This window comes from Hippopotamus amphibius, chromosome 6 (assembly GCF_030028045.1).
Source record: "Hippopotamus amphibius kiboko isolate mHipAmp2 chromosome 6, mHipAmp2.hap2, whole genome shotgun sequence".
Classification (NCBI taxonomy): Eukaryota; Metazoa; Chordata; class Mammalia; order Artiodactyla; family Hippopotamidae; genus Hippopotamus; species Hippopotamus amphibius.
This window is the reverse complement of record NC_080191.1, coordinates 128,223,195-128,246,016: the sequence shown is the minus strand read 5'-3', so window position 1 is coordinate 128,246,016 and position 22,822 is coordinate 128,223,195. Positions and strand designations below refer to the sequence as shown.

Sequence of the window (22,822 nt, the reverse complement as noted above, 5' to 3'; positions counted from 1 at the left end):
AAGGCCTTAAATGGCAGATAAATAATCAAGACTAATGACTGATGTTTAAGGTGAAGTTTAAGAAAAAAGTGGGAGGCAGAGGTTAATGCAGGAATCCACATTTGTTTAAGATTTGATTTTTCTCTTTTGGAGATTTTATAGGATTTTCTTTATATTTTTGTTGGTTTAAGAAGATTGAAAGTTAGGCCCAAACTTTCAGGGTTAAAATAAATAGACGACTGTGTAATTGTCTCAGTTAAAAAAATATATGAAAAGAGTTAACTATTTGGAGCAGTATTTCAATACTGAAATGGATTTTTTTTAAACTGACTGTAAGAAAGGGATAGAGCACGCTATTTATTATTATTACAATATACTTTTAATTATTTTACTTAATTTTGAATAGGTAATTTTTTTTAATGATTCAAAATAAGTATAAAAGGGTCTATGGTGAAAAATCTTTCTCCAAGCCCTGTCCTGCTTTCCACAGGTAACCATTTCACGTGTACGTAAGACACCCCCCATTTTTATGCAAATAGAAACATCCTATACATCTTGCTAAGTGTTACCTTGCGAGGGAGTGGCCAAGCTGGTGGAGCAGGAAGACACTGAGCTCACGTCCTCCTATGGGCGTGCCTAAATTATAACTATTTACAGAGAAACTCTTAATGAGAAACACCTAAAGACCAGCAGAAAAGATCTATAATTAAAAATATAAAGAAAGAACCCGAATGGGACAGGTAGGATGGGACAGAGACATGGTACAGTCAAGACCCATACCCCTGGATAGGAGACCCACAAATGGGAGGATAATTAAAATTGCAGAGGTTCTCCCCAGGGAGCAAGTGGTCTGAGCCCCACACTGGGCTCCCTAGCCTGGGGGTCCTGCACCAGGAGGACAAGCCCCCAGAACATTTGGCTTTGAAGGCCCGAGGGACGTATATTCAGGACAGCCAGAAGGCTCTGGGAAATAGACTCTACTCTTAAAGGGCGCACACAAAACCTCACACACTCCGGGTAAGAGGCAGCAATTTGAAAGGAGCCTGGGTCAGACCCTCATCCTGATATTGGAGAGCCTCCTGGAGAGGCAGAAAGCAGCTGGGGCTGGCCGTGGGGACACAGATACCAAGGGCAGACATTTGGGGGAGCTTAGTGTGCCAAGAGGACCCTGCCACCGGCAAGCATCATTTTGGAATCCTCCCCCTGGCTTGTTAGCACTGGGATCCAGCCCCACCCACCAGCCTGTCAGCACCAGCACTGGGACACTTCAGGCCAAGCCACAATGTCAGGCAGTATCCGTCCTCCAACTGTATTCCTATCTTTTAATACTGAGTTTGCTCTATGGGCTTTTTGCCTCTCCACATAAACTTTATAACCAGTGTGCCAGGGTCCATAAAATAGCTTGCTGGGATTTTGATTGGGATTGTGTTGAATATATAGATCAAGTTAAGAAGAACTGAGTTCTTGACAGCATTTAGTCCTGCCATCCATAAACATGGGATACCTCTCTATTTACTTATTTTTCTTTGATACCTTTCATTAGAATTATGTAGTTTTCCTCATATAGATCTTATAGATATTTAATTAGATTTATACCTAAGTATTTCCTTTTTGGTGGTGCTAATGTAAATGGTAATGTGTTTTTGTTATTTTTTTTAATAAATTTGTTTATTTATTTTTATTTATTGGCTGCATTGGGTTTTCGTTGCTGTGCGCGGGCTTTCTCTAGTTGCGGTGAGCGGGGGCTGCTCTTTGTTGTGGTGCACGGGCTTCTCATTGCCGTGGCTTCTCTTGTTGTGGAGCAGGTGGATTCTTAACTGCTGTGCCACCTAGGAAGTCCCTGATAATGTGTTTTTAATTTCAAATTCTGCTTGTTCATTGATGGTATATAGGAAAGCGATCAACTTTTGTATATTAACCTTGTGTCCTGCAAACTTGCTATATTTTTTTTGTCGATTCTTTCAGATTTTCTACTGAGACTACTATGTCATCTGCAAACAATGACAGTTTTATTCCTTCTTTCCCAATCTGTATATGTCTTATTTCTTTGTGTTGTCTTATTGCACTGGCCAGGACTTCCAGTTGATGTTGAAAAGCAGTGGTAAGAGGGGACATCCTTGTCTCGTTCCTGATATTAGTGGGAAAGCTTCACATTTCTCACCACTAAGTATAATGTTAAGTGTAGGGTTTTGTTTTTTTTTTTCCAGTTGTTCATCATCAAGTTGAGGAAGTTCTCTACTCTTCCTAGTTTACTGAGGGTACCTTGCTTTTTTTCCTTAATAACATAGTTTGGAGCATTTTCTATTATGGACATTAAGAGCTGATTGATTATGACTATGATTGTTATTACTTAAGCTGCATAGTCCTCCATTGCATGGATATACTACAGTTCATTTAACCTGATCGCTGTCCATGGGTATTTAGATTGTTTCCGCGTCTTTTGTTAGCCTAAACAATGCTGCAATGGCTAACCATATACATAGATCGTTTTGCATGTGTGAAGATTCCTAAAAGTTGAAATAGCAAGTAAAACCGTTTGTTACTTTAATTACTAAATTACCCTCTATTGGGATTGTACCAGTTTGCACTCATGCGAGTAATATCTGAAATATTTGAAAAGTTGTATCACAGTGTAGTTTTGATTTGTATTTCTCTTACTATGAGCAAGGTTAAGTATATCTTCTATCTCTTTTTATATTTAGGAATAATTTATATTTCTTTTTCTTTCTACATCCTTTGCCCATTATTCTATTGGACTGTTGGTACTTTTCTTAGTGAGGTGTAGTAGCACTTTACATATTATGGAGATTATCCATTTGTCTGATATGAATTTCAATTGTTTGTATATGTACACGCTATTTTAACAGAGTAGATTCTCTGCCCCAGTGGTGTTCAAACATAAGATCACTTGATGAGAGTTTTAGAGCAGATATTCTTGGATCAGATCTGTGGACCATATGACTTTTAAAGTACATTTCCATTCTCAGCTTATACTTTATAGATTAACTATTGCCTTATTTAGAAAACCTAGGTCTGGTTAACTGTGCACTCTCCACATAAAGCAGCTTGCTTTCAACATAGTCTACTCAGCATCTTCTCAGAAGACAAAGCCTGAACACTTGGTAATCACACATTTGTCCAGTATCCAGTGACCTGCACCTTTGTACCCTTTTTCCTAGAAAAGAAGAAGCAGCTGTGACCTATCACCTTTGAGTATTTTGGCCAGCAGCCTGGCATCTTGGGGATTTATCCAGCATGCTTCTCAGAGGTATTTAGACCATTTTGGGAAGACTGCAAAGTCATGAAAGGAACAAGAACATTAAAGATTTATGCTTCTTGTGTAATTTGCCTGTAAGAAACAAAGCCAGTTTCTGCTTAGCACTTCCTGTAAGATGAACTGAAAACTGCAAAGAAACATGTTTAAAGATCATTAATAAATTTGTATAATATTTTTGTCAAATTACTCGCATCACACGCTTTACAGGCAGCTTGAAAACATTTTGCACACTAGAAAGATGAAAGCATTTGATACTTATTTCCTGGAGGTAGAAGGACAAGAAGAGTCTTGGGTTTTGAAGTCCCCAGAAGATGATTCTGCATATATTGCATATAGCTACCAACTGCTCGAAATCAGCGAGACCTCATTTGGGGCATTGGACGTGTCAAGAAACAGTATGGGGCTGATTGAAGTAAATGGCAATGAGAGGTCAGTTATTGCTGAGGATTTTTATTTGAGGTTCTTTTTTTTTTTTTTTTTTCAAGTTTAAGAGTAAGACCTTGCTAACTTAGAGTGATTAAAGCCAGAATTTTTCTAAAAGGGATGAAGTTAGTTTAGGTTATATCAAACAGTTTGGTATTTCCATTTTCTTTTCTTTCTTTCTTCTTTTTTTGGGGAAAAGTTTCCCTTCTCTCAAGTCTTTCCTAATTAGCTTTCTGACCCCTATAACTCTGTCCCTCATGTTTTCCCCTTCAAATTCTATTCTCTCCTATCTCTGAGTCTAATCAAAGGAACATATTCTTTACTTCCTTTTTGTATTCTTTCCTCAAGGACACATCACTTGTGTTTATGGACCCCCCGATATTATTCAATAAGGATGAGTTCTGGACCTAAAGAATTGCCAGATGCAGCAAAGTGCACAACTGTGACCACAAGCCCTGACTGGGAGGTGGTGTTAGGGAAGGCCAAGTGTGAACTCAGGGATTCTGGGCTTTTTTCATGGCTGATCTGGAGCCTGATAAGGTTGTAGACAGAAGCACAGGCTCTGGGAAACCATGGACAAGCCAGGCCCTGCCAGGATTCATGCAAGTCAAATAATGGTTGGATCCACTGTACTTGGCTAGCCATGGAGAACACCCCAAGACACCCCACCTGTTAGACACCAGGCAGAAACAGTCAATCTTCTCTGTCAGCTAAAAAATGAGGGGAGTGGGTGGGAAGGAATGGGAGAGAGAGAAAAAGTAAAAAGAAGCAGCATTTTTTTCTTACCAAAGTTACAAGACCTCCAGGTTGAATTCACAATAATGACAGGGATTAGAAAGTTCAAATGGCTATATCCCACGCATGGCATTAAAAATGAAGCTTAAGCATATGCAAACAGCATGTTGACTGCAGCTCTGAGATGATGGCGAAGCACAGGCTCTGTGGTGAGAAATAAGCTTGTGCTGAGAAACCATCTGGGAAAACTCTCAGACTAATTTGAATTGAACCAAGCTGAGACCTTAAGCATTTCTTTCCAGTGAGATCCAAGCCAAACAATGACACGCGCTGATGTTTGGTTGTGGAGATACCCGTGTGTCCTCGCCTAACAGCTGTCATGGTAAGTCCACGCTGCTCCAGCAAGCTAGATAATTAACTGCCGTTTGCTTTGAAGTGCATGGAAAGCTGCTTCCTACTGTGGTACATTTACAACTTTTACAACTGCCACGTCAAATGTTCAGTGCCTCGACCGTGTCAGTCCCACTAACTCCTTTAGATGTTCAGGTTTCTCAAAGGTATTTAAATCCCTGAAGCTGACATATGAGGTCTTTCAAGACAGATGTTTAAAAAAAGTGACTTATTTTTTAATCATTAGATTATTAAATGTTTGCCAAAAACAAGCCTATAAGTCACGGATATTTGTAGCTTTTTTTTTTTTAATTGAGGGAGAGCTGTTTTCAAAGGGATCAAATTTGCAAAGAGTGGATATAGAATTGTTAAATCTATAGAACGGTCCAGGTAGTAGCATCACACTAAGATACATGAAGAAGACTATGTCAGTTTATTACTTTTTTAAGAGCTTAATGAAGGGACCAAATTCACTTCTCTCTACCTTAGAAGTTTCCAGACAGGCCTTGGGAAAAAACATTTATAAAAAGGTTCAGAGTAAAGGTTCAGAATGAACCTAAGTTTAAACTAGTGTATTTATGCATCGAAGGTAGCAGGGAATAAAGCACAACTGAATGAACATTTTGATTTATTTGTGTCCCATATTTATCTCTCTGTGGCAATGTGACAGTTGGATCTCTGTAAAGGACTTTGGTCTCTAGATATTAATCATTCAGGCCAAAGTGAATGTAATTTTACTCTGAGACTGCTACAAAGCAAAAGGAATTAATGTGATATTTTAAAAGATAATGTTTCACAGCACAATTTTGAAATGGATTACTAAGACTTTTAGTGAAATTACATTAGTTGATTCTATATACATTACACTGTAGTAAGAATACACCCGTGTTTTCATGCTGAGATTACTTGGTAGGATTACCCAAGGGTAATTGCCAGTTTGGGTTTATCTTTGTAGTAAAAATCAAATGAGGACTGCATTAAAACAGAACTTCAGGACTTAACCTGTCCTATGAAAATCATCTGCTGTTAGCAAAGCTTCATAGTTATTTTTCTTTTAAATTTATGTTGTTTTGCCTTTAGGGAGTTGAAGGAAAGTCACTGTGAGTGTTTTAGTGGATAAAGTTAAAATCGTTTCATTAAATGTTAATGAACTTAATTGTCCAGTTAAAAAGAGCCAATATATTAGCCTGTATTAAGCACTTAATGCTGACACGGCTTATGTTCCAGAATTGCATTTGCACCCGTAGAGCTGAGCATCAGATACGAGCGTAAGTTAGGAGTGGGTTTTGTTCTTCAGCCATAAGGAAATAACCATTCTATTCATAAATGACTCTGATTTTTAACAAAGCAGCTATTTCAGATGCAACCAATTGGCTTATTTTGGCCCAAAGAAAGATTCGAAAGTCTATTTGAACATTAGGAACGCAGCATGGCTCACTGGACTCGACAAAAGAATAGAACGAGGGTTGTATAAAATTCCATAATATGCCTCTAACTTTCTTCAGCACCTTCACGATCAAATGAGCTAACAATGCTATTGGGGGGAACTACCAATTTTAAAGTATTTTGCAAATGTGCAAGAGATTTTTGCTGATTTTTTTTTTCTTGGAAAGGAAACATGCCATAATAAAGATATATCTTGGAAAATGAATTTGTTCCTGGCTGATTAAGAGACGTAAGAGGGCATTTCCTCCAGATTAGATGAAAATAATTATTTTTTGCCGTTTTGAGCAGTTAAGGATACGTTATGCAGAGTGAGCGAGGAATGCAGGTCAGGTTAGCCCACAAGTCCACAGGACCTCCCTTATGCTTGTCTTCAGGAATCACAGCATCGCGCGGCTTTGGATGCATTGTTGTCAGCTCTTTGGAAATCAAACAACACTCATTTTAATATAATCTTAAGACATTTGGAAATAGAAATACAGCCTGCTTTCACAATACATGGACCACACGTAGTTTTGAACTATACAGACTCTATGTGGTCTGAAATGGTCATACACGAGGGTCTCCATTTCCTCCTCCTACTTTATAAAATGGTGGGGAATTCAACAATGAGGTCTCAAGATGGTATGAAATGAAAGCTTTAAGAACTTTCATTCATTCATTCAACAAATATTTTTGAGCACTGACTGTTTTTGTTTTCCACCCAGAGAAATGTAAAATCTGCACAGAAGTCTGCAACTGTCTTTAGTTATAACAATTCTAGCATTAGAGATATGAATTCCTCCAAAAAATTCAGAATAAACAATATATGCAGAATGATGACAGAGGTAGAAGGGACAGAGAAAGAGCTTGAGACTAACAAATGGGTCCTCGAGGAAACAACTGAATGCTCTTTGCATTAGTGTCCTCAGCAAGTGAGGGATGGACTGGTAACTTGAAAGTCTCCTTCTTACTTGGCAATTCTGTGGATCACAACAGAAATCACTGTCAATAATAATGATAATAATCCCAGTACAGTAGGAGAGATTGGCACTCTGGGTCCTCCCAGGGGCATGAAGTTTTCTAAAATTCTCTGGTTTTCAGATGCTTTGAATGTATGTCATACCATTGTCTAATATTCAAGTGCTTTGAAAGCTACTGGGTATTTGATGAATGCAATGCGTATTTCTTGAAAGACCACAATTCTTTAGGATGTAAGACACAATCCATGGGTAAGTTTCTAAGCTCAAGTCTCCACTTTGAATTTCTTGTATAGGCAAATGGGGGAAGCTGATAGAAGGAACATAAGGTATTAAAAATTGGCCAAGCCTGCATGGTGATTCATCTATCTCTTGAATTTTATATAGTTAAGTTACCTTTAGGAAGTCGTGAAAAAGCTACTGCCTTCATGACCTGAGACTGTTTGGTTCTTCAAGAGCTTTTACATGGTAACTCAATAATTTTGTTACCAGAAACTTAAAGTCAGTCTGTTATGGGCACACAACAGGACAGATCTAACATTTGTTTCTTTCTTTTGTCAGGTACTTTTCTAAACTTTTTACATATGTTAACTCATTTAACCCTCACAGCAATCCTCAGGTAGGTACTCTTATTATTCCTGTTTTATGAATGAGGGGATCAAGCCACAAAGAGGATAAATGACTTGCATAATATCACTTAAACTGTAAATGGCAGAGCCGAGATTTGAACCTGTGTGGTCTGTTTTTTGCTTTTTTGTTTTGTAATTAATTAATTAATTAATTAATTAATGGCTGCATTGGGTCTTCATGGCTGCACGAGGGCTTCCTCTAGTTGCTGCGAATGGGGACTACTCTTCATTGTGGTGTGTGGGCTTTGCATTGCAGTGGCTTCTCGTTGTGGAGCTCGGGTTCTAGGTGCACAGGCTTCAGTAGTTGTAGCACTCGGGCTCAGTAGTTGTGGCACATGGGCTTAGTTGTTCCACGGCATGGGGAATCTTCCTGGACCAGGGATCGAACCCGTGTCCCCTGCATTGGCAGGTGGATTCTTAACCACTGCACCACCAGGGAAGTCCTGTGTGGTCTGTTTTTAAGGTTCATGCTGATGTCCACAATAACATAGCTATCTTCCAACATGACTACTGATTTGCCATATTTACAGTGACACACACTTAGTAACCAAGAGTTTTCACCTAGTGTTTAAGCCAAGCACTGCTGAGCTGGAGGCAGGGCCAACTCTATCTTTCAGGCATAGAAGGCCAAGGCCTAAGACCCCGGATACTTTTAGAGGCCCAAGAAAATGTTTTAATTTCTGTTAAAATCAGAAGAAAAAAACCTGAATATAATCTAGCATGGATCATATTTGTTTATACCAGCATTGCCATAATTCATATTTTATATATTTAAAAATGTGCCCAGGAACATCAGAGTGTGGGCCCGACTGGAATAGAAGTAGATGTGTGTGGACAAAGCTGCTATCTGCAGACCCTTCCGGAAGCTCCTCATCTGGTCTCTTCCTCCTCTCTGCAGGTTGGTACCCTGGCAAGCTGCTGCACAGCCCATCTTTGGCCGAGCTGCTCAACACACCACCAGATCTTTGGTTTCTTCCTGAAGTTCCCCACTCCCCACTCCCCTGCCCCCTGCCCCCTGCCCCCTGCCTTGGACACCAGGTGGATGCCAGGCTCTTTTCCCTTCTCTCCAGCCCTGTACTGAGGCAAGCTTGTTTCACTGTTTCACCGCTGGCCTGCAGGTAGGTCTGATCTGGTCTGTACAATGTTTTAACAAATCATAGATAATTGCCAACATTAAAAAAAAAATTGGGAGGTTTCATATGAAAACGTGGATTTCTGTCTTCTCTTGAAAAATCAGAAGGCTTAGCAGCATTGGGCCTCTGTCACACAGCTCCATTTGGCTGGAGCTGAGTGGAGCTGTTTACTTCAGCCCTCTCCTAGTCCTGCCTGGCCCTGTAAACGTGGGGATTTCAATCTTTGCACTACAATATAAATGACAGCTCAAAACATTATCTTTCCTCAAAATTCTTGCATGTTTAAAGAGAAGTAAGGAAGCTGTAGAGAGGATACAATGATAATGTAATTGCGGGCTTCAGCCAGCAGGAAGACACAGAGGACATCAGGGCTTCGGCACTTCTCGTCAGGTGAGGTCTTTGCTACCTTCACTGTGGACAAGGCTGGTCCTGAGCTTCCCACGAGTGGTGTGGCCAGGGCAGCCTGGCTTGCAGGGATAAAGGTAGGTGGAAACGGAGGCAGGTGAGGCAGCAGAAGTTGGTGATTTGCCACCTAACATCCCCCACCCTTCCCTCCCCTGCTGAAACCAGATGAAATATGAACTGAATACAGAATTCCCGCATCTCTTCTTTTAACTTTATTGTGATGATTATTATTTTGAAAGACAGAACTTCAAAGAAGCCGGCAGGTGCTAACGTCAAAGAACGTACATGAAACACCGTCCAGACAGTTCAGTTTCATTGGGCGGCTCTGGGCAAGGCCAACAGGCATCTGAAGGTGAAAAGAATTTCTACGTTAGCTTCTTGTTGGAGGCCTTTCTATTTAAGAATGAGATTTTATATTTTCTCCAGGACAATGCAGGCTTTTAAGACTTTGCCTGTGTTTTTATTGGCACCCATGTGAGATTTCTGAGTGGGCAAGATATTGCTGTTGCCCAGCTTTTGACATTGGTGCTGAAGGCTGAAGAAATGCAGCTCCTTTCTCACATTTGTAAGGCTCTTCAGAACCATTAGCTTGACTCCTAGAAGCCCAGGCAGGCGTGTACAGTTTTCACATTTAGTCTGACCACATTGATAGTATTTCCCTAGACAGTTTGTAATTACATACACTCAGTACTTACTATAAATATGTGAGGTTTCTGATTACTTAGATAGCTAGTTACTGAACAAAATAAGATTCTGTGACTCTGCCATCTAGTAAGAGGAAGATGACCTTGTCCTGAATAGCCCCTTCTGCTTGTAGAGAAAGGAGGGCTTCAAAGACACAATATGATCATTGTATTTCATTTTTCATACCTAATTCAATGCCTGACATCCCAGAAATCTTTTTTTGTTAATATTTATTGTCCACATAGTATATAAATTATGGCTTCTACATATACAGCACTCAAGTGATGCACAGGATGTAGAAGACATTGTTCCTGCCCTCAATGAATTCAGTCAGTGAGCCAGAACCAAAGAAGGAAGCGATGGGCCTTATATATTGCTCTATATTAAGCACTAAATTAGATGGATATATGTGTGTGTGTGTGTGTGTGTGTGTGTGTGTGTATGTGTGTGTATATATATGATATATTAAAATTTTTTGCCAATCTAATAGGTAAAAAATTGGATCTTACTATAGTTCTAATTTGGACATGCTTTGTCTGGCTGGGGTGTGAAGGATGCAGTGTTATCTATGTAAGTGAAGGGTTTCCCAGGGCCAAGCAATCAGGGGAGGGCACGTGCCCTTGACCTTATTTGCTTCAACCTGTGGACAACTGGTTCAGAGGGAGACTCTAACTGTGGCAGGAACCACCCAAGTCATCTCCAAATCTGAAGGTGCCTGGAAAAGTTGCATCCACTTATCCTTGCCTGTGGATGGGTGGGGTAGGGCCTTTGGTGTATCAGTTTAGAGCCATCTCCCAGGACGTTGCCAGGTCCCTGAACCTCACATCAGTGAGGACGTTTGTCCTGAAGTTTAGGACCGTGCCCCAGCGGTTTGAGAGAGGAGGCAGTCTGCTTTGGGCTGGGCCATTCAGGGTAGGCTACATTGGGTCTTAGGCTGGGCTTTGAGAGTGAGGACATAGAGCATGGCATGAGAGAGAGAGGTCACTGGAGTTTGGACTATGGGAGCAGAGGTATAGCATGATGGAGTTTCGGCCAGATTGAGGTGGCGATGCGGAGGGCAGGCCAAGGAACCCCTGCTTTATCCTGCAGGTAATGCTAAGCCATTTTTATGCAAGGGAGGCAAAGCCATGACAAAAGCAATACTCTAGGAAGATTAATTTGGAAGCTTAGGGTGATTAGAGCAACAGAAGCTGCAAGAGGCTGGAAGGCTGGTTAGGAGGCTCTGGCATAATCCAGGCATAAAGTAAGTGGAAACTGAATTCAGGTGAGAGCAGAGGGAGATGCAGGGAGGGGTGGTTTTAGAGAATCTTTCTTTAGCAGAGATAACTGAATACAGCTGGATCAAGGAGAGGGCGGGAGGAACAACAGGTAACTGCAGTTTCCCTGCAGTTTCCCGGGAACCAGGGAAGGGACTAAGCACTGGGAGTCGTGCCTTGTCTCGCGTCCCATCTTACTCACTTTCGCCAGCCACACAGATCTCCTTCCTGTTCTTTGGACAAGGTGAGCATCGTCCTGCCTCAGGACCTTTACACTTGCTGATTCCTCTATCCTGGACACTCTTCCCCCAGATGTCAGCCTGATGCTTCTTCACTTTCAGCCCCTAGCTGGCCCTCTCCACGCATTCAAGTTACCTTTGCAAACATTGGAATTTTCAACCAATACTCCAAATATGAAATTATTACTCTTCCCAAAAGTTCAGAGATAGAGAGCTTAAGCTATAGGGATTGCTAAAATATGCCCTCCGTAGAGACGCCTTTCTTGACCGCTCACCCCCAAACTTTCCCCTTATCTTGCTTAATATGTCTTTGTAGCATGTTTCCTCAGTTGACTATATATTATGTATTTAGTCATTTGTTTGGTTATTTTTTGTTTTTTCTTACTAGGATGTAAGGGCATATGGACAGAGACTATGTTTCTGTTTTTGTTGTTGCTGTTTTAACTCACCAGGTAAATCAGTGCCTGGTGCATAGTAGGTTCTTAATAAATATATGTTAACTAAATAAGTAAAACAGGAAGCTAATTTGGGGAGAAGAGGAGGGGGAGGAAGATAATGAGTTAGCTGATTTTCCTCTTTTCCTTCTGCTTTTATTGAGAGAATACTGAGATATACTGATGCAGCACTGTGTAAGTTTAAGGGGTACAGCATAATGATATGACTTACGTCATGAAGTGATTATCATATTAAGCTTAGTAAATATCCATCTCATACAGGTACAAAGTTAAAGAAAGAAAAACATTTTTCTTGTGATGAGAACTCTTAGGATTTACTCTCTTGACAAATTTCATATATAACATATAGCAGTGTTACTTATATTTGTCATGTTGTACACTACCTGCCTCCCCTTATTTTTCTTATAACTGGAAGTTGTACCTTTTGATCACCTTCATCCAATTCCCTCTCCCCCACCCCCATCACCTCCTAACCACAAATCTGGTCTCTTTTACTACTAGTTTGTTTGCTTGTGTTTGAAATATAATTGCCCTACAACACTGTTAGTTCCTGATGAGTTTGTTTTAAATTTGGGTCATCCTAGAAGAAATGGCATTTTACATAGTGACCGGCAGGATTTCAAGGTTGGGGATGCAGCTCTGTGCCCTCCATAGGTCTACCTTCTTTTCAAGCATCCGGACAGTCCCCTCAGGACAGTCCCTTCTCTGGGTGCCCACCTCCGTGGTTTTCACCTTCCTTTAGGAGTCCATTCCCCCCTCCCCCACCGCTTCCCCGTGTGACCCACCTTCTCCCAGAGAGAGATGAGAGGAGAGAAGAGCTTTGGAATAGAGGGTGGGCCTGCATGCTGTTGATTTTCTGAGAAGACAACCTTGAAACCATGTTTTCTCTCTTAAGCTGTCCATCAAATAAATATCTGACGCTTTCTAGGGACTCCAAATCAATTTATCGCAATGTTCTACTACAAACTTTTGGAAATACACTTGATGTAGCCTGGAACAATCCAAAAGAGACCAGAGACAAAAACAAGGCACACCTGTAGCTCATTTGTTCCCACTGTTTCAATTGCTCCAATTCCCATTTTTGCCTGGAGCAGGTTAGGCTCCCCTGCCAAACCGCCTTCTGATTTAATGAAGTAGCTCGTGTACATCCATTTGGGTCTCCAAAATAATCCCTCTAAGAAAATGTGTTTCTCCTTTTCAAATGCAGTTCAGCCTTTTCTTGCTATGAAACACTTTCTAACGTTACCATTGACTGTATTGAAATGAATGAATACATTATAAAGCACTTTATCTTTATTGCTGCCTGAAGTGATCTGTAAAGTGTATAATTGCCAGCTGTGTATCTTAGGCACATAATTCCATTACTGGGCTCTTAAGGAGCCCTCAGTCCCATGGATAGTCCTCTGCTTGACAAACCAGCCATCAAATTCCCAACTTGCCTAAATGGCAAGTGCCATCTTCATGTCACTTCACCCCAGCCTGAATCTGGCAGATGTTACCAGGAGCCTCGGCTGCCTGGGCTGTTCTCAGAGTCTGCTTCAAAAGCCTGTCATGCCTCTGATAATCTGAGGTCACAGCTTCTGATCAAAGAGTCCCTCCAGGGTGAAGTTGACCTCTGTTTCCTTTGACTGTCCATAAATATCCTTAACAGTTGGTAAGCCTAATTTTAATTTTCTAGCCATATTTGTATGCGGGACAGGGGCCAGCTACCATTCAGAAGTGGGGTGGTGAGGAGGTTTGTGCTGTTCTGGCCTTTGAGGTGCATGGGCTGGGGGGTGACGCAGTTTCCCTGCGTGTATTTAACTATCACATAGTCTACCAACTGGAGATTAATTGAGTGGGGATGGGCTCACTAAAAAAACTCTCCTGCCAGCATGCAAATGAACCTTGGGTTCACACTTTGCCGAGAATGTCTGTGTGATCCCAGGATTTTAGAGGTAATCCTGTCCAGATCTCTCATTTTACAGACGAGGGATGAGAACTCACATTTACTGAGGCCCCCTGAGTGCTTAGGTGCAGTCGGGAGTTTTTCATTCACTCGCTTGGTTGGCTGATGAGGAAACTGATGGTACCTTTGTCCCAGCACAAAAAAAGAATACCATAGTCCTGAAGGAGAAAAAGGTTTGGTTAAAGAGGAGAGGGTGAGAGGAGGAGTAAATCTGGGGCAGGCAGGGCAGAGGATGGTACACGTGGATGGGTTTGCTGGCAGGTGGAGGAAGACAGGAGACCAGATGGTGGAGGGTGATGGAAAGAAGAGGGTTGCCCGGGATACACTGGACCCAGTTTTGTACCTCGGTGCAAGACACTGGAAGTATAATCTCTAAGTCAATTTCTGGCCTGCTTTTGCCACAATATTCCAGGTGGTTGCTGTCTGCTTTCAAAGTAAGTTTGTTTGATTGGAATCTAGAGAGGTATGTTTGAGAAGGCTGCAAGGAGGGAAAATACTGTTAATATCAGCACTTTAATGCTAATAATAGTTACCATTCGTCACAAGTTTAACGTGCTTAAGACTGCTATGTGTATGATGTATCTTACAGAAATTAATTTTTACAAAAAAACATGGAGGTTGGTATTTTAATCTTTATTTTAGAGATGACATTTGTTGGCCAGGTTCTCACAGCAAATGGCAGGTCTGGGATCTGACCCGAGGTTTGTCTGGCTTCAGATTTATGTGACAGGATCCCAAATAAGTAATTTGATCTCTACTCACAACACATGGTTTCAACGTCCTCATCCCCCAATTTTTACGCTCTTCAAGCCAGTTTTATGCTCTTACAGCACTGAGCATAATGGCACTAGAAGAAGTAATAGCAATAAGATAAGCTGCCCCTTTAGCTCTTCCAAAATTCATGGTCTCAAGGAAACCTTCGTGTGTTCCTGGGATACTTATCCCTGATTCCAGATGTCCAGCAACAATTCACGACCTATAATTAAATGAGATACCCTGCCCTTATCAGACCCTTTAGATACAGCCCTATTACATGAAACAGAGCAACACAAAACGGTTCTTTTTAATGCTGACAATCATTCTTGTTCTTATTCATAAATAACTAATCATATCAAATTATGATACTGAGGGCTTTTAAATGTACAAGAAGAAGAAATATATAATTAGGGAACATCATCTTGGGAAGTGGTGGAAACAGGAGGAGAAAGGGGTGCTTAAGTTTGAGCAAACGCCACAGTCTAACCAGGCAGGTTTTACCTGCGTGAATAGGGGGGTGCGAGGGCATGTGTTTACCTGAAACCCACCTGCTGGGTGGAAACCCTCCACATTCATTCCTGTGAGTTATGTGACAGTGGACATTCTTGAAAAGAGAAATAAGACCATAACACTCTGGTTGGAATTCCTAGACAGAGTGAGGCTGTGAGGAAGCGGGGTAACTTGGGCTGGTCTTGGGGTCTGATTAGCCTTCTCTGTGGGGGTGCCTGGCAGAGGGTGAACCGCTATTGGTGGAGCTGTCCAGGGTCAGGAGGGCTCGGGCGCACAGAGGGGAAGGAAGCGCACAGGAAACGTCTAAGACTCTATCAACGTTGCCATTCTTCCGAGGACTTCCTCGGAGGCCTGTGGACTGTGGCTCTAGCCCTGCCAGAGTGTTCAGAGACAAAAGCTCACCCTTGTTCTTCCCTCTACTTAGAACATTAATAAAATGCAAGTCATCCCAGAGGCTCTGGGAAATGTGCAGCTGTCCTTTGAAGGCTGCTCATCTCTGCCCCGGAGGACCATGACTCTGCACTTCTTCAGGAACAGCTTGTTTGTTTGGTCGCTTATGTGTGTCTGTTCACTTATTACAGCCTCCCCATCCTTCCTCATTTACTGGAGAAAACCCAGCTTTCTTGATATGTAACTTGGGAAATATGTGATGGGGAAAATGTGGCTGTTTATTGCCCTCTGCGACCTTGAAAATGTTGTCAAAGTCATTTGGGTTTCGGTTGCTTCCTGTCTGAAGTGGATCCGTGGGTAAATACAGAAATGTTACCTTCTTCATTAAGCACCATCACATCACCAGCTTCTTCTAGAGATGAAAGTTTTTCTTTTATCTTATGGCTCATTCTTGCATTATTAACAACCTTTTCTGACAGAATTTTCTTAGAATCACAGAGTGTTACAGCCAGAAGGGAGATAATGAATGAAAAAAAAGAACGTTTTCACTGTGAACATTCTATTCAATAGTAAGGAAGGACATCCAAATCCCTGTGCTGTTATTTGGAGTCTGTTTTCTGTTTGTTCTGTTCTCAGTAGGGAGAACAGCTCATACTGTCCTAGGTATGAGCCTTTTATATACTTGAAAACTGTTGCCAGCTAACCCTGTAACCCTGTGGCCTCTAAACAGAACTACCTTGGTTCCTTTAACCTCTCCTAATCTTTATTTTTCAGACCTCCAATCACTCCTGTGGCTGTGGCTTTCTTCTGAACTGACTGCAGTTTCTGTCTCTCCCCCCTTAATGGCAGGCATCAGAACTGGACTCAGTGCTCAGGGAGGGTCTCCCAGGTTTGAGTGGCTGAGCAGGGGAGATGGGAGGGGACAAGCCGGCAGTGGCAGCAGCGACTTGTTAGTGGACGAACAAACGTCAGTGGGAAAGAGAAGAGGAGAAGGCAGTCTTTGTATAACAGTTAGAAGTCAGATGTTTTCCCCACCATGTCATTTACATTTCAGAGTCTCCCAAACAGTGGCACATACATCACTGCACCATTTCCTCACACAGCATTTAACAAGGTTTCTTCATGGGCCCACTGCTTTTATGGGAATTCAGAAAACGGATCATTTTTGGTCCCCAGGCTGCATGCTGCCTGTGGGCAGGAGTTTGTTTTCCTAATATAGTTAAAAATGTTTTAATTAGCTATGGACATTTTAAACTTGAGAGTTCACGGAAGAATTATCCAGATTTCTAGCCAGCTTCCTTCACATTGTTTTTTTTTCCGTGAGGCTTGCAGGATCTCATTTCCCCGTCTAGGGACGGAACCCCGGCCGTGGCAGTGAACGTCCAGAATCCTAACCCTTGGGTCACCAGGGAACTCCCCTTCTTTCGCGTTCTGAAGGTTGGGAATATTAGGTTGGCATGTCAGGCCTGGGACCATGTGCTGAGGCTGAATAGCAGCTGCTCCACACCCCCCCATCTCCCCCCACCCCCCCGGTGTGTGGATAGGGAACTAGCCTCCAGTTCTCCTAAGTCCCACCTTGCCCATTGGCGGACTGAATTGTGCCCCCCCAAATTCATATGTTGAAGCCTTAACCCCCCAATATGACTATATTAGGAGATAGGACCTTTAAGAGGGCAAATAAGGGTGGGGCCCTAATACGATAGGACCCGCTTCCTTATAAGAAGAGGGGGAGACACCAGAGAGCTCTCGCCCCCTCTCCATGTGGGCACAGAGGAAAGGGTATGTGAGGACACAGGAAGAAGGCAGCATCTGTAAGCCAGGAAGAGAGGCTTCACCAGCAACCAACCTTGATGGCACCTTGATCTTGGACTTCTAGCCTCCAGAACTGTGAGAAACTGAATCTGCTGTTTAAGCCCTGGAGTCTGTGGTATTGTGTTATGGAAGCTCCAGCAGACTAATACACCCATGTGTCTCACTTACTTTGTGCTTAGCTTCTGTGGGCATTTGAGCTTGAGACTCCTGCTTTATGTCCTTGGGAGTTAAAAGTGAATATCCACTTCCTATATTTTGTCTACTGGTGGGGAAATTTCAGTGGAGAGATAATTGGTAACACAGGATGTGATATAAGAGATAGAGAAACTGACATCAAAAGGACAGAATTGTCAATGGCTGGGATGGAAGGGAGAAGAGAGAAAAAGAGAAGAAGGGAGAGAACATGTTGAGAGATTTGGAAGATTTCAACAAATAGTGATGGGACAGAGGCAGGAGCAAAGGCACGCAGGCGTGAAAGTGGATGGATGGTGTGTTACAAGTTTGGGCTAGAGTTCAAGGTGCATTGCAGGTGTGGAGTGTGTGATAGGAGACAAGGCCAGAAAAGGAGGAGAGAGTCAGATCACAAGCCTGGAATGCCATATCCTAGGATTTGGTTTAATTCCAGAGTAAATTAGGAGCACTGGGGGATGGAGGGTGACCCGTATGTTTTAATTAATTAATTAACTAATTAATTGGAACATCTAATGTGCCAGGTGCTGCAGACACACTTGTGGACAAGGTAGAACTAAGTCTCTGCCCTCATGGAGCTGACAGAAATAAACACTCAGATACAGAACCTAATGCCAGGGAGTGATGAGCTCTGTGAAGCAGTGTAAAGGGTAGAGTCTAAGATGGCAGGTGCTAGCGTAGATGCAGGTCAGGAAAGGCACGGTATTTGGGCAGAACCCTGAATGAAGTGAGAGAATGAATCACGAGCGTCTGGGAACACATAGTTCTAGACAGAGGGAACACAAGTGCAAAGGTCCTGAGGCAGGAATGCAGTTATGTTCAGGGAACAACATAGAGGCCAGTCTGGCAGGAGTGAGCCACAGGAAGAATGGTGGGCAGCAAGGCTGAGGTAGTCAGTGGTTACATCTTTTCCAGGAAGGGAACTCAATGCAGTGTGAAGGATGGATCAGGGACCAGGACTGGAGCTGGGAGACTGCTAGATGCCGATGGGAAGGATGAGGGCCGGTTGGAATTGCAGTGTCATATACGGGAGATGGGCGCATTTTGGACCAGCACACAAATGAATCCCCCAAACAGAGCTGGCCTTGGTAAATACAGGGCTTTGAGACAAGATGAGATGGGGCACTTACCTTCCAATCTCTGGATCCATCATGTGTGATGGCAACTGTTGGAGAAGGAGGAGAGCCAGAGTTCCCTCTCTCCCAAAGGCCAGACCATCAGTCTGTGACTGCCCCGAAGAAGGGTGAGGCAGAGGCAGAATTCATCTGCTTCCAAAGCTCAGAAGCCCAGGCAGCCTCTATGGGGCATCACGGAGAACACAAGTGTAAAAAGTACAGCTATTTCTTTTTCTTCTTCTTCAGATCTTTATTGGAGTATAATTGCTTTACACTGTTGTGCCAGTTTCCACTGTACAACAAAGTGAATCAGCTGTATTTATACACATATTCCCATATCCCCTCCATCTGGAGCCTCCCTCCCACTCTCCCTATCCCATCTTTCTAGGTCATCACCAAGCATCAAACAACTCTATTTCACATCTCTGCAGGTCTGGCAAATGTCCCAGACATCCTGGTTTGGTCAACCTAGAATGAAATGGCTTGTTCTAACAAGTAGAAATAAAAAGAGTTGAAAGGCAGTGCAGGGGAGGGAGTAATACAGTCCAGAATGTGGGTTGGCTTGGTACAGTTTCTCTCCGGCAATTTTTCTCTGTTGTTTAAACTTCAGCGAGGAGGCGGCAGACAGTCCCTGCAGAGCCATATAAAGCTCTGCCTGAGGAATGCGATCATCTGGGAGCGTGGTCATCACCTTCGGCATTCTTCTCTACCAAATTTTTACCCTTGGTATTTTCCCTTTTCCTTCTTGCTTGGCTGGGAGAATTATGATGAGCTCCTTAGGAAAGAATGCTGGGTTTTCTCTGTTGCCCCCGCTGCGGGCAAACATTCGAAAAAGAAGGCGTCAACTGCACACACTTGTGGTCAGGGCGCCCTCTGCTGGTGCTCCCTGTTTGTCTTCGGCTGCTATTTCCCTGATGATGCGACGGCTTCGCTACCGTTTTCATTAAATAAATTGGCGAAGAAGAAAAGCAAAAAGTATTGTTGGCATAAATTAATTTCACCCAGTGTTTCTAGAGCCTTCTGGAACAGTCCTAATCCTTCCTTGGCCATGGTTTCTGAATCTTCTAACCACGTCTTTCTTTGGCATTTACACTTTACCTTCTACTAATCCAGAAAAAAGGTAAAAAAGGCAGCACTTCAGGGCTTTTAAGGAGTGTTGATACAATTTATCTGATCACTTTTCTGCCTCCATTTCTGTGATATTGATTGTCTACGAAGTTTTTTAAATGCTTGAGGACCAAGCATTCTCCTAGGCCTCTCAGGATCTTAAATGAAAAAGGTACAGTCCTTGCCTTTGCTGAGCTTGGAGGGTGGTGGAAAAAATGGATGAAGAAACAGAAAATTATGACACGGGGAGACAAATACTGAGGTGTGAGCAATGAAGTGGGAGGTCGGGAGGATGAATTTTTTTGGTTATTCAAATCCAAAGGTGAAAAAAATGAATGCCTCCCGGACCTGAATGATATCCTCCTGATAGTCACATCTCTCTTATGCACTAGAACTCAAGTTCTAGGAACAGGTCATAAGAGATTTAATAGAATCCTATGTTACTAATTCCACAAAGTGATTTTAGATCTGAAAGGGATACATTAATACATATTTCAGTGTTATCATACTTTTTCTTCTATGTCCAAGGGAAAATTTTTCTTTTATAGCTTGAGCGTTTGGAGAGACTACATCTCTAGCTTTAACTAATCAAATATTGCTTTTAATTGCAGTATACCAGTGTACAATGAAAAAGGTAATGTGTGGGTTTTACTATAAGGGACTCTCCTCTGTATGAAGAGGTTCCCCCATCTCTTGGTCTCTTGTGACATTTACCCATTGGCTCTAACCCATGGTCTTGTATATATGTGGTTCTGACTGTTACCCAGTGCCCCAGTGCCCCTTAACCTTTTGTTTTATTCGGAAAATTTATTAATGCATTTTTCATGGTGTGTTTTTTTTTTTTCCCTATGCCCTGAATCTTCTACCTAAGAAAAGCTTTACATAAAACTGGGAGAAAGAGATTGGGGGTTGGTGTGGAGAGAGAAAGAGAGAATATACTGGGGAGCAATCTTAGATATACACTCAGAAAAAACATGGTGGTGGTACTTTGGGGGTATAATTCTCACTAGACATAGACTGTGTTGATTATTTATTTTTAAACAGTTTTTTAAAAAAATGTATTGGCTGCATTGGGTCTTTGTTGCTGCGAGCGGGCTTTCTCTAGCTGCAGTGAGTGGGGGCTACTCTTCATTGCAGTGCACAGGCTTCTCGCTGTGGTGGCTTCTCTTGTTGTAGAGCAGGGGCTCTAGGTGCGTGGGCCTCAGTAGTTGTGGCACATGGGCTTACTTGGTCCTCAGCATGTGGGATCTTCCTGGATCAGGGATCGAACCCATGTCCTCTGCATTGGCAGGTAGATTCTTAACCACTGCACCACCAGGGAAGTCCTGTGTTGTTTATTACTTTATTTAAAATATTTTATTTTATTTTTGACAACTTAGGATTCATTTGGCATTTGCATAAATTTGGTCATCTTTTAAAATTTCTTTTTCTATTTTAATTTAACTTGTATATTAGAGTATAGTTTACTTAAAAATTTCTTTTTCGATATTGGTTTTAACTCTCAATTGTGCACTAAAGAAACCATTTCTGTCCTTTCAAGTGGTGTTGATAACCTTTCCCTCTCATGGAACAGCTATCTCTAGGACTCCAGCCCTGGTTCACGTTATCTCTATCACTCATACTGTGCCTTGTCCAAAAATATCTTCCAAACTTAAGAATTCCTAAGAGGATTTTGGAGAAGTACCTACAAAATCCTTAGATTGATTACACCTGATAAACACTGATTCAGGCACTGTCATGCTGATTTGAAATAAAAACCTCAAGTGGACTTAGAGGAACTCAGAGCCTCCACGTAGCTTTCAGCCTGCTCTGTCCTGAGTCGGTCTCACTGATCCGCTGTGGCTGGAGGCACAAGGCCGTGCATATACACTGATGGTAGACAATTAAGCCTTTTAATTCTGTTTTACCATCTTTTGGTAGGAGCAGAGGTACTAAATCAAGGATAGAATTTACACACAATACTCAAAATGGGAATGAGAAGCAAACAGAGGTGAGTACAAGACAGAGGAGACAGGGGAGGGCACCTGTGTTCCTCTGGCCCTGTCACTCATGGGCTGTGTGTCCTAGAATCAGCCATGGATGTGCTCATCTTTCCTGTCTTTAAAATGATCAGTAATGTGTTTCTTAGAGGTGCCTCAGGGAGGATGAGGAAGGGGAGATGGGAGGCAAAGTGGTTGGAAGTAGGGGTCCCCTTCTGTTTCAACCTGAGTGGCTCAGGTTTATTCTATTTTAAATATTCGATTTCATCCTAAGATACTGTTTGAAGAAAGCAAAGGATTGTGTTTGATCCAGCAAAACAAAACATGACCCCCTCCCCCCCAAAAATTTTTTTTTGAAAATAATTAGATGATTTCTAATTTCCTACAAACTCTGGAATTCTATGAGTCAGAATGGTGGTATTTGTTGCTTTACTGCCAAGTATCCACGATGACTTTCTTCTGATTTTCCTGCATTTATCTTGTGACAATTGTGACAAAGCCTGAAGCTGCCAAAAGCCACCACAGAAAACTTAGGCATGGAGCCAGTCAGAGTTGGGTCCTGGTGGCAGCATTTAGTTGTAGAATGAAGCCTCACTTGTGGCTGTACTCTCTTCCAGGGTTTTCAGTTACATGAGCGAATACATTGCTTTTATTATTATTTTTTTGCTTAAGCCATTAGAGTTGAGTTTTCTGTCACTTGTAACCAAAAGATTTCTCATCAAATCAGATGGTAGTTAAAAGAAAATCAACAAATGTTTATTGAGTTGTCACAGAGTACAAAATAGATTTTTAAATGCTTGAGATAAAAATCAAGGAACTATTTATGTTGGTAAAAAAATTAACTTTAATATGCTGTCTTTCATGTATGCAAATGATGGTCCTGATTTACTATAACTAGGACATTCCCTTTGATTTGTTTCCTTAACTAGTGATAAAAAACTCTTACCTCCTGAAGCAATTAGATGGACAGTCTTGGTCTCACTAATGTGTTTGGACCATCTGCATTCAC

At 42.0% G+C, this 22,822-nt stretch overlaps 1 long non-coding RNA gene across 1 annotated transcript; it reads right to left on the bottom strand.

The window, feature by feature from the left end:
* Positions 1-9,579: 9,579 nt before the first annotated feature.
* Positions 9,580-19,004, bottom strand: LOC130854821 (uncharacterized). The gene is made up of 3 exons (XR_009054195.1): positions 18,743-19,004; positions 13,994-14,113; positions 9,580-9,719 (listed from the first exon to the last, which is right to left on the bottom strand). It is a non-coding gene; the product is annotated as an uncharacterized LOC130854821 (long non-coding RNA).
* Positions 19,005-22,822: the final 3,818 nt, after the last annotated feature.